The sequence below is a fragment of the Aegilops tauschii genome, chromosome 2, assembly GCF_002575655.3.
Source record: "Aegilops tauschii subsp. strangulata cultivar AL8/78 chromosome 2, Aet v6.0, whole genome shotgun sequence".
NCBI classification, from domain to species: domain Eukaryota; kingdom Viridiplantae; phylum Streptophyta; class Magnoliopsida; order Poales; family Poaceae; genus Aegilops; species Aegilops tauschii.
In genome coordinates, this window is record NC_053036.3 from 339,898,088 (window position 1) to 339,907,550 (window position 9,463).

Genomic DNA, 9,463 nt, shown 5'->3' on the forward strand with positions numbered 1-9,463 from the left:
AAGAGGAAAGGGTGATGCAGCAAAGTAGAGATAAGTATTTCTCTTAGTTTGAGAATCAAGGTATCAATCCAATAGGAGACAACGCACAAATCACCGAATACCTGCACAAACAATCAAACAACTTGCACCCAACGCTATAAAGGGGTTGTCAATCCCTTCACAGTTTCTTGCAAAAGTGAGATCTGGTAGAGATAGATAAACGACAAACAAACGGTAAAGTAAATATTTTTGGTAATTTTGGTTTATAGATCGGAAAGTAAAAGAATGCAAAATAGTAGATCGGAAACTTATATGATGGAAAATAGACCCGGGGGCCATAGGTTTCACTAGAGGCTTCTCTCAAGATAGAAAATAATACGGTGGGTGAATAAATTACTACCGAGCAATTGATAGAAAAGCGCAAAGTTATGACGATATCTAAGGCAATGATCATGAATATAGGCATCACGTCCGTGTCAAGTAGACCGAGAAGATTCTGCATCTACTACTATTACTGACCACTGTCCATCATGCATCTAGAGTATTAAGTTCATAAAGAACGGAGTAACGCATTAAGTGAGATGACATGATGTCAAGGAATTAACTCAAGCAATGTGATGAAAACCCCATCTTTTTATCCTCGATGGCAACAATACAATACGTGCCTTGCTGCCCCTGCTGTCACTGAGAAAGGACACCGCAGGATTGAACCCAAAGCTAAGCACTTCTCCCATTGCAAGAAAAATCAATCTAGTTGGCCAAACCAAACCGATAGTTCGAAGAGAATTACAAAGATATCAAATCATGCATAAAAGAATTCAAAGAAGATTCAAAAAATATTCATAGATAAGCTGATCATAAATCCATAATTCATCGGATCTCGGCAAACATACCACAAAAAAGTATTACATCGAATAGATCTCCAAGAAGATCGAGGAGAACATGGTATTGAGAATCAAAGAGAGAGAAGAAGCAATCTAGCTACCAGCTATGGACCCGTAGGTCTGAGGTAAACTACTCACGCTTCACCGGAAGGGCAATAGAGTTGATGTAGAAGCCCTCCGTGATCGAATCCCCCTCCGGCAGGGTGCTGGAAAAGGTCCCTAGATGGGATCTCAAGGGTACAGAAAGTTGCGGCGGTGGAAAAGTGTTTTCGTGGATGCCTCTGTTGGTCTGGGGATATATGGGAATATATAGGCGAAAGAATTAGGTCACGAGGTGCACGAGGGGCCCACAAGGGTGGGGGCGCGCCCTACCCCCCTGGGCACGCCCTCCGTCCTTGTGGCCGCCTTATGGCTCCTCCGACTTCATCTCCAAGTCTCCTGGTTGTCTTCTGGTCTGATAACCCACAAGTATAGGGGATCGCAACAGTTTTCGAGGATAGAGTATTCAACCCAAATTTATAGATTCGACACAAGGGGAACCAAAGAATATTTGAAGGTATTAGCAGCTGAGTTGTCAATTCAACCACACCTGGAGATTAATTATCTGCAGCAAGTAATCAGTAGCACAGTAATATGATAGTTTTGATAGTAGTGACAGCAGCAACGGTAATTTTGTAGCAAGTTTAACATTGATTAATGCAATAGTAACGCAGCAAGGTCAATAAGGATAAATTCGTAGGCATTGGATCGGTGACTTGTTGGATGATATTCATCATGTGACAGTTATAACCCAGGGCGATACGGCACTAGCTCCAGTTCATCGATGTAATGTAGGCATGTATTCCGTAAATAGTCATACATGCTTTATTAAAAGAAACTTGCATGACATCTTTTGTCCTACCCTCCCGTGGCAGCGGGGTCCATATTGGAAACTAAGGGATATTAAGGCCTCCTTTTAATAGAGAACTGAAACAAAGCATTAACACATAGTGAATACATGAACTCCTCAAACTACGGTCATCACCGAGAGTGGGCCCAGTTGTTGTCACTCCAGGGTTGTCGGATCATAACCGTAGTAGGTGACTATAACTTGCAAGATCGGATCTAAAACATGGATATAATGATAAATTCATAAATGGGTTCAGATCTGAGTTCATGGCACCCGGGCCCAAAGTGACAAGCATTAAGCATAGCAAAGTCATAGCAACATCAATCTAAGAACATAGTGGATACTAGGGATCGGGCCCTAACAAAACTAACTCGATTACATGATGAATCATCCAACTCCTCACCGACCAGCGAGCCTACGAAGGAATTACTCACTCCCGGTGGGGAGCATCATGGAATTGGCGATGGAGATTGGTTGGTGATGACGAAGAACGAAGATCCCCCTCTCCAGAGCCCCAAACGGACTCCAGATCTGCCCTCCCGAGGAAGAATAGGGCTTGGCGAAGGCTCTGTCTCGTGGATCACAATAATTCTTTCTCCCTGATTTTTCTCTGGAATAATGTAATTTTATAGTATCAGGGGGGTCATCAGCGGGGGCCACCAGGTGGGTACAACCCACCTGGGCGCGCCAGGAGAGGGGGCGCGCCCTGGTAGGTTGTGCCCAACCAGGGGGCCCTCTCTGGTGGGTCTTGGCTCAAGAAATTCTTATTATTGATATAAAAAAATCCTCGCAAAGTTTCGTTCCATTCCAAGAACTTTTATTTCTGCACAAAAACAACACCATGGTAGTTCTGCTGAAAACAGTGTCAGTCCGGGGTTAGTTTCAGTCAAATCATGCAAATTAGAGTCCAAAACAAGAGGAAAATCGTGAGAAAAGTAGATACGTTGGAGACGTATCAACTCCCCCAAGCTTAAACCTTTGCTTGTCCTCAAGCAATTCAGTTGATAAACTGAAAGTAAGAAAGAAAAACTTTTACGAACTCTTTTGCTCTTGTTTGCATAAACAAGCTTAAACAGCACCCAGGTTTTTAGCCAACATTATAACTAACCATGTCAACAATAACATTTAAAGATTATAATGACTCATATCATTAACATAATCAGCGAGCGAGCAATAATAAGATATCTCAAACAGCAACATGTTGTCAAAACAACCATGATATAATATGGCAATAGTGGTATCTCACTAGCCATTTCCGAGACCGCAAAACATAAATGCAGAACACCTCCAAAGTTCAAGCAGCGACTAAACATTGTAATTCATGGTAGAAAAGATCCAGTCATGATGCACCCAACATTAGCTACACACAATGCATAAATCATGACAGCTGTGCTCTACTCAGTTTCTGGCGCTTGTGTTTTAGAAGGTGATGACACAACATAAAAGTAAATAGAAAGTCCCTTCGCAGAGGGAAGCAGTGATTTGCAGAGGTGCCAGAGCTCGGTTTTTAAAACAGAGATAAATGATAATTTTGAGACATCCCCCCTTCTTATTCACTTCACAGCCATCAGTTATCAACATCTTCCATGCTAAGCACGCTAGTGGCGGTTCCCAAGCGGAAAGTAAAGGTTTTGACTCTATTGGGAGTTTTTGTTTGATTTTTCAAGAGATGAACTCTTTTTCATGTTTGCAGTTTGGGACCGGGCATCCCTATTACCGCCCATTTCCTCGTGCGATGGCGAGTGAATAAACGCTTGACCTGAGGATAACCCGCTTAGCACGGAAGATATCGACCACCTCCTGTCGTTCCATGAACAATCCAGGCACACAAAAGGATAGTTTTTAGAAGTTTTTAGAGGTGGCACATGCAAATTTACGTAGGACGGCAGGGTAATACCATATATAGGTAGGTACGGTGGACTCGTCTGGAATAACTTTAGGTTCAAGGTTTTTGATGTACAAGCAGAATTCCCACTTAGTACAGGCGAAGGCTAGCAATTAAGATTGGGAAGCGGCCAGCTAGAGAGCAACAACGATCATGACCAGGCATTATGCATAAGTAACATTGGACACTAGCATGAGTAGGATATGAACACCATGAACATAAATATTATAGAGGCTATGTTGGTTTTGATTCAACTACATGCATGAACATGTACCAAGTCAAGCCACTCGAACATTCAGAGGAGGATACCATATCATCATACTACATCACAATCATTTTAATGCTATGTTGATATCCAAGATAAATCATTATCAACTCCCAGCTACTTATGCATGGCATGAGAAACTATAATCTCTAATTGTCATTGAAAACATGTTTAATCATAATGGCTTGAAGCCTGGATACTAGGTTAAACATATTTACACAAACAGAACAAGTCGCGAGTTCATACCAGTTTCTCTCTGCCACGGCCAATTCATCGAATATCGTCATTATTGCCTTCCACTTGCACGACCGAATGATATGAAAATAATAATAGTGCAAGAATGACGTGGACTAAGCTGGAATCTGCAAGCATTTTATTCAACAGGAGAAGACAAGGTAAAATGGGCTCTTTATTAATTCAACAATTATTCATATGAGAGCCACTCAACATTTTCATTGTGGTCTTCTCCGTGGTGAGACTCGAACAAAAAGAAAAGAAATTTAGAGAAACACACTGAAATATTTTTGGAGTTTTTGGTTTTCTTGAACAAGCAAATAGAAAGCAAACACGAGAAAAACTATTTACACGGCAAAGCTCCCAACAAGCAAAAGAAGAACAAGGAAATCTTTTTGGATTTTCTTTTGAATTCTACCACTAAGCATGCATAGAAAGTAAATTACTACAACTAATTTTTTTGGTTTTTCTAAAGTTTTTCAAACACACAAGAAGAAAGCAAGAAAATAAATCTAAGCATGGATGATACAATGAAAAAGTGTGAACACCGACAACTAGAATGATATGTGAACATGAATATAATGTCGATGAGAACACGTACTCCCCCGAGCTTAGGCTTTTGGCCTAAGTTGGTAATCGATCAATAGCATGGAGGGTAGTAGTCGGCGTGGTAGCTCACGGAGGCTCTCGATGCGGATGCCTCAGCACGCCGTGCCGCCAACACTGCCGCATTATGAGCTCGGGCCTCACTCTCAAGAACAAAATATCTTTCTTTGCTGTTATAATCAAAGAGAGTAGGCGCAAGCAAATATGTGTCCACAACATGTGATTGGTTAAACAAAAAATTATAAGTGAAGTTATCAGCCCTTCCCTTGAGAATCTTATGATCTTTTAAGGCATCAAAATCTAAATACCGAGTGGGTAGGATAGGGTCAAAGGGCAGATGTGAAACACCCAGCCCCTCATGCTAGACGTGTGGCATAAATTCCACCATAAAACGAGCCACTTTTGGCGTTATGCTGAAGTCTACGTGCAACAATTGCTCCAAGTTTATAATTCCTTTCACCAGTGAGAGCGGTGTGAATGAGGCTCAAGTCTGGCGCACAAAGTATGCTACAGTCTTGCTTGCCTACTATGCATTTCCCGTTAAATAATGCAAAGTACTGAATTGCGGGAAAATGAATGCTCTTTATTTTTCCTTGTCTCACTCCCCTACCTTCACCGTAACAAAGGCTAATCAAGAAAGACTCGAACTTATCCTTTGATGGCTCATCAAGCGAACCCCAAAATGGAAGTTTGCAATGGTAAGCAAAATTCTCTAGTGGAATAGTAAATGGTTCATCATAAAGCATAAAAGACACCCTAGACTCACGTGGAAAATATTTAAATCCTTTGACAAATGATTCAGTGAGAAGATGGCGTTGTTCACACTTATCTGAGAGGTAGGGACCGAGATCCGCATTGTGAACATAATGCTCAAATTCCTCCTTGATGCCCACCTGCACCATATATTCATCGCAAGGCCATAAGCATGTTTTGGTAGCGGCATCTCGCGTGGAACTTTCACTTGGTTCAACATAGGACCGACGAGCAGAACTGTCAGTAGAAGATGCCCCCGAGGATCGTCTCCTTGAGGAACTCCTTCCAAATAGGTTTATCATGTCCGCGTAGAATTTTTCCTATGAAAAAAAAATCTGAATTTTTAGTTCACAAAAATTTTCCAACCAAACTTCACAAAACTAATAGCAACTACTCATAGGGATACATAGAGGCCATGGCAAGCATTCAAACTACTTATAACACTAAGAACTGAGCATGCAAGCACATTTACAGTAGCACCAAGAGTAGCTATTTATTCAAAGTATAAACCATTAAAACAAAAACTAATTGGACAAATGGTGGAGTCACATACCAAGCAACAATCCCCTGAAACAGTTTCGGAAACGGAGCTTCGAGCAAAGAGATTGAAATCCGCGGGTTTGAGCTCAAGAACACGGGAGAGAGAGCAATAGGGATTTTTTTTCTGGAGGTGAGTGATGACGTGGGCTAAAGAGATAAGTGAGGGGGCCCACGTGGGGACCATAACCCACCAGGGCGCGCCCAGGTGGGTTGTGCCCACCTGGTGCACCTCCCTCTAGTATTATTTGCACCAAAAATTCTTAAATATTCAGAAAAAATCGTATAAAATTTTCAGGGTATTCTGAGAACTTTTATTTTTGGGTCATTTTTTTATTGCACGGAAAATTCAGAAAACAGACAAAACATGGCATTTTATTTTATTTAACTAATAAAAACAGAGAATAAAAAGTAGGGACAGAAAGTAGTGCTTACTAAATTCATCAACTTCATACCGTTCAAAAATGATTCATTAATAAGGTTGATCAGGTCTTATTAACAACCACTTTTGATTAGCATGAAACCGAAGAACTTTCGTAAATCACTAAGTTACCTCAATGGGGATATGCATTTCCCCAACAATAAGCATTTCATATTTCTTTTTGACAGTAGGTAGAGGTATTTGAAAACTTCCAATAGTGATTGTCAGAGATTTTTCAATAACATTAATACCATTCGCTTGGAATTGTTTCTTCGGAAAGTGCACCATATGCTCATTACCATTGATATGAAAAGTGACATTGTTTTTATTGCAATCAATAACAACCCCTGCAGTATTCAAGAAGGGTCTACCAAGGATAATCGACATGTTGTCGTCCTCGAGCATCTCAAGTATAACAAAGTCAGTCAAAATAGTAACATTAGCAACAACAATGGGCACATCTTCATAGATACCGATAGGTATGGCAGTTGATTTGTCAGCCATTTGCAAAGATATTTCAGTAGGTGTGAGTTTATTCACATAATTCAAAGAGAAAGGCATAACACTAACACCAGCTCCTAAATCACACACAGCAGTTTTCACATAATTCTTTTTGATAGAGAAAGGTATAATTGGTATTCCCGGATCTCCAAGTTTTTTAGGTACTCCATCCTTAAAAGTATAATTAGCAAGCATAGTGGAGATTTCAACTTCCGGTTTTTTTCTCTTATTAGTGATGATGTCTTTCATGTATTTTGGATAAGGAGGCATTTTTAAGATGTCAGTCAAGCGAGTACGCAAGAAGAGTGGCCTCAGCATTTCAGCAAAGCGTTCAAATTCTTCATCATCATTCTTTTTAGTTGACTTGGGTGGAAAAGGCATAGGTTTTTGAACCCACGGTTTTCTTTCTTTACCGTGTTTTCTAGCAATGAATTCTCTTTTATCATACCTTTTATTCTTGGGTTGTGGGTTATCAAGATCAACAGGTGGTTCTATCTCAACATCATTATCTGGTTCTTTTTTCATTTGGTTGAGTGTCTTCACGAACCTCATCATTATCTTTTTCATTATCACTAGGTGAGTGTTCATTACTAGATTGAGTTTCAGCATCTGAGATAGAAGTTTCATTTTCATTATCAGGAGGTTTTTCTATTTCAGGTTCACTAGAAGTGTGCAAAGTCCTATCATTTTTCTTTTCCCTGCTAGAAGGACTTGGTGCACTAGTGTTAGCTCTTTGTGAATCTTGTTCAATTCTATTTGGGTGTCCCTCAGGATAAAGTGGTTCCTGAGTCATTTTACCTCCTCTAGTTGCAACTCTAACAACAAAGTCATGCATATTATGATTCATTTCATCAAGCAATTCTCTTTGTGATTTAGCAACTTGTTCTAACTGGGTTTGTACCATAGAAGCATGTTTTCCAACACCTCTAACATCATTTGATATTCTAAATAACAAGTCACTCAAGCGAGCAATCATATCAGAATTATATTTCAATTGTTTCATAACATTTGCATTGAAGTGATCTTGTTTTCTAATATAGTTTTAAAACTCATAAAGGCATTGACTAGGGTGCATATTGTGAGGATTATCATTTTCATTGAACTTCATAAGAGAATTTACCTCTACCACCTTAGGCATTGGTGGTGTATTAAGCCCATGTATTTCTTCAATAGGAGGTAAATTTGTAACATCCTCAGCTTCAATACATTTTTCCTTCATAGATTTCTTTGCCTCTTGCATATTTTTAGGACTGAGATATAATATACCCCTCTTCTTCGGAGTGGGTTTAGGTGGTGGTTCAGGAATAGTCCAATCATCATAATTTTTCAATATGTTATTCGATAATTCTTCAGCTTGTCCAACAGTTCGTTCCTTGAAAACACAACTAGCACAACTATCTAGGGAGTCCCTAGAAGCATCGGTCAGTCCATTATAAAAGTTATCAAGTATTTCATTTTTCTTAAGAGGATGGTCAGGCAAAGCATTAAGTAACTGACAAAGCCTCCCCCAAGCTTTTGGAAGACTCTCTTCTTTAGTTTGAGCAAAGTTAAATATTTCCTGTAAGGCAGCTTGTTTCATGTGAGCAGGAAAATATTTTTCAGAGAAGTAATAAATCATATCCTGGGGACTACGCACACAACCAAGAGCAAGAGTATTGTACCAAGCTTTAGCATCACCCTTTAATGAGAAAGTAAATAATTTGAGAATAAAGTAGTTGCGCGTTTTCTCATCATGAGTAAAAAGGGTGGCTATATCATTCAACTTAGTAAGATGTGCCACAACAGTTTCAGTTTCATAACCATGGAAAGGATCAGATTCAACCAAAGTAATTATGTCTGGGTCGACAGAGAATTCATAATCCTTATCAGCAATACAGATAGGTGAAGTAGCAAACTTAGGATCACATTTCATTCTAGCATTCAGAGATTTTTCTTTGTACTTACATAGTAATTTCTCTAGATCATCTCTATCATTGCAAGCAAGAATATCTCTAGTTGCTTCTTCAGTCATAACATAACCTTTCGGTACCTTAGACAATTCATATCTAGGAAGGCTAGTTCTAGCAGGTGTTTCAGGGGTTTCAGTTTCAAGCTCATCATCAGATTCAACATCATGTTGTATTACTCTAGCAATTTGTTCGTCAAGAAAATCACCAAGTGGCACATCATCATTATCAAGCAAGGTACTAGCATCATCATACGCATTATTCATAGTAGAAGTAGCATCATCAATAACTTGCGACATATTGGAATTCATAGCATGTGGTGGTGTTGCAAGTTTACTCATAATAGAAGATGAATCTAAAGCAGAACTGGATGGCAGTTTCTTACCTCCCCTCGTACTTGAGGGAAATATCTTTGGCTTAGGATCCTTCAGATTCTTCATAGTGATAATATGATGATAATCCCAAGTGACTCAACAAATATTGCTATGCTCCCCGGCAATGGCGCCAGAAAAAGGTCTTGATAACCCACAAGTATAGGGGATCGCAACAGTTTTCGAGGGTAG